Genomic DNA, 3,484 nt, shown 5'->3' on the forward strand with positions numbered 1-3,484 from the left:
TGACTTGGTAATGGCTGCACATATCTGTGAATATACTAAAAACCACTGAACTGTACACTTTAAATGTGTGAATTGTATACTTTGTGAATTATATCTTATTAAAACTGTTACTTAAAAAAAAACAAAACAGAAAGAACCAGAGAGAAATGTCCTCTTAGATTAGAGAGAGGTGAGAACACAGAGTTATTGAATTAATGAAAGAGAAGTGAGGAGGGGTGGCCTTCAGAAAGGGAAGGAGGAAGAAGTATATAATTAGAAAGCTGACAGAGGAATTAGAAGAACTAGAGCAATGAGGTCTCTGGGTGTGGAGATAAGTCTACTTCCAGGCCTCAGAGGCCCTGAAGCAACCCTGTAAGCTCAGTTCAGTGTGATAAATGGTGTTCACATAGGGGCCCTGGGTCATTACAACCAGGTTAAAGTGTTTAGTATCTCTGTTGAAGAAGGCAGAGAAGTTTATGACACATCCTAAATAGGTAACAGTCTAAAAGCTTGGGTTCGTATGGGCGCACTCCTCAGTCATCCAGAAAATGTACGTTTATGGAGCACACTCAACAGATAAGGTCCTCCTGAATTCAGAACATTTTAAGGGTGTGATGGTCTTTTTGATATGTCAACTTGGCAAGGCTCCAGCCCCCAGTTACTCAAACACTAATCTAGGTGTTTCAGTCAAGGTATTTTGCAGATGTAATTAAAGTCCACAGTTAGCTCACTTTAAGTAAAGGAGATTATCTTAGATAACATGGATGGGCCTGATTTAATCAGGTGCAAAGCCTTAAAAGCTGGGTTGAGGATCTCCCAAGAAAAGAAATTCTGCCTGTGGGCAGCAGCTTCAGCCAGTGGACAGCCATGCCTGTGAGATCCTGTCTGCCTTTCCTGAAGGCCTGCCCTGGGAGTTCCCAATTTGCCTCTCAGGCCTCATAATCACAGAAGCCAATTCCTTGCAATAAATCCCTCATTATATATCTCCTACTGGTCGTGCTTCTCTGGGTGAACACTGACTCATAAAAAAAGCAACTGTGTTACTCCAAGATAATAAATTTGTGATCAAAGTTTATTCAGATGGAACATACCTAATGCCTAGATGGTGGTTTGTAATACCATTCTCCAATAAAAGGAACCAAGGTTCCTTGTCTCCTTGGAGAAATGGCCGATTCTGGGCTGGGGAAGTGGTGGATTATACCATAAGTATAAAATAAACATCCAGGGACTTCCCTAGTGGTCCAGTGGAAGACACGGAAGAACCTTAAATGCACTATTACTAAGTGAACAAAGCCAATTCAAAAAGGCTATATACCGGGACTTCCCTGGTGGCGCAGTGGTTAAGACTTCATGCTCCCAATGCAGGGGGCCGGGGTTCGATCCCTGGTCAGGGAACTAGATCCCATATGCCGCAACTAAGAGTTCTCGTTCCACAACTCAAAGATCCCGCTTGCCGCAAACTAAAGACCCGACATAGCCAAATAAATAAATAAAAATCCATACGTCCATTTTGCTATAAACAAGTGACAGAATAAGTAAACAGGGAAGAAGAGACAAATCACCCATGCAGAAAAATTCTGGGTAATTTATGGAGCTACTCGTCCCTTGAAGAGTTAAAGAAGGGGGAGCATAACTCCCCACTTCTTAAGAGAGCTGCATATTGTGACTTACTTCCAAAGAGTACAGTCGGGAAGGGGGAAAATAGAGTAACTGTACAGGGGAGAAACCTGACCAACACTACCTCAGCCAGTTGACCAAGGTCAACATCAACGATGATAAATCATGGTGAGAGTACATACCCTTGAAATGATCTGATAAGAATGGCCTGTTAACTCTGTGATCTTCCTTCCCCAAAACTTATAACCTCATTCTAATAATGAGAAAAACATCAAACACAATCCAATAGAGGGGCGTCCTAAAAAATATTTGACCAGTACTCAAAACTGTCAAGCTCATGTTGTTGAAACCAAGTTCATGGGCCTGACACACAGTGAGGCCAAACAAATAGAAACATCAGACTTTGGAGCAGAGAAAGGTTTATTGCTGGGGCCAAGCAAAGAGTTCTGATCCAAACTCAAACGTTTTGGTTTGTTTGGCCTCACTGTACATTGGGCCCACGAACTTGGGTTCGACAGCAGTCATCAGAAACAAGGAGAGGGCTTCCCTGGTGGCGCAGTGGTTGAGAGCCCGCCTGCCGATGCAGGGGACGCGGGTTCGTGCCCCTGTCCGGGAGGAACCCACATGCCGCAGAGTGGCTGTGCCCGTGAGCCATGGCCGCCGAGCCTGCGCGTCCGGAGCCTGTGCTCCACAACGGGAGAGGCCGCAGCAGTGAGAGCCCCGCTTACCGCAAAAAAACAAACAAACAAAAAAAAACAAGGAGAATCTGAGACACTATCACAGCCAAGAGGAGCCTAAGGAGACGTAACTACTATATGCCAAAGTGGTATCCTGGATGGGATCTTGGAGCAGAAAAAGGCTATTAGGTAAAAACTAAAAAAATCTGAATAGGGGCTTCCCTGGTGGTGCAGTGGTTGGGAGTCCGCCTGCCGATGCAGGGGATGCAGGTTCGTGCCCCGGGATCCCGCGTGCCGCGGAGCGGCTGGGCCCGTGGGTCATGGCCGCTGGGCCTGCGCATCCGGAGCCTGTGCTCCGCAGCGGGAGAGGCCACAGCGGTGAGAGGCCCGCGTACCGCAAAAAAAAAAAAAAAATCTGAATAAACTATGAACTTTATATTATCTTCTCGACTTTTCTCGAAATCTAAAACTGTTCTAAAAAATAAAGTCTATTAAAAAACTAGAGGGACTTCCCTGGTGGTCCAGTGGCTAGGGCTCCATGCTCCCAAAGCAGGGGACCCGGGTTCGATCCCTGGTCAGGGAACTAGATCTCACATGCTGCAACTAAAAGATTCCGCATGCTGCAACTAAGACCCGGTGCATCCAAATAAGTAAATAAATAAATATATTTTTAAAAAACTAGATCAGGAAAAAAATCAGATGAACAAATACTTCTGAATATGTACTCTACAAGTTTTTTTTTTTTTTTTAAGATAACTGAGTTAAATTTATTTTGTTTTATTTTTTGGCCACACTGCGCTGCTTGCGGGATCTTAGTCCCCCGACCAGGGATTGAACATGGGCCCACGGCAGTGAAAGTCCCGAGTCCTAACCACTGGACCACCAGGGAATTCCCTGTAATCTACAAGTTTTGGTACTAGACTACAAAATGAGGAGTCATTCCGCTGTTTTCATTTTTACTTTAAAAGCAAGTCTTGATGATTTAAGTGGCTGGCAGTCTGCTGACCCTCTGTTGATAGTGACTGTCCTATCTCCTAGTCAGTGCCAAATGAATGGCTTTTCTACCCCAAAGAGACATTAGCAGGTAGCCCCCCCTCCAGTAGATAACCTCACTTTCTATTTCATTAAAAAGACGGAAATCACCTAAAAAGAATTTGTTCAGCTTCCTGCAACCAAACCTATGAACTGACCTGCATGTGCACGCATTTTTC

At 44.6% G+C, this 3,484-nt stretch overlaps 1 non-coding gene across 1 annotated transcript; it reads right to left on the reverse strand.

Moving 5' to 3' along the window:
* Positions 1-3,089: 3,089 nt before the first annotated feature.
* TRNAE-UUC (transfer RNA glutamic acid (anticodon UUC)) lies at positions 3,090-3,162 on the reverse strand. Its single transcript has one exon. It is a non-coding gene; the product is annotated as a tRNA-Glu (tRNA).
* Between the last annotated feature and the right edge of the window lie 322 nt (positions 3,163-3,484).

The sequence above is a fragment of the Lipotes vexillifer genome, unplaced genomic scaffold (genome assembly GCF_000442215.2).
Source record: "Lipotes vexillifer unplaced genomic scaffold, Lipotes_vexillifer_v1.1 scaffold1844, whole genome shotgun sequence".
NCBI classification, from domain to species: Eukaryota; Metazoa; Chordata; class Mammalia; order Artiodactyla; family Lipotidae; genus Lipotes; species Lipotes vexillifer.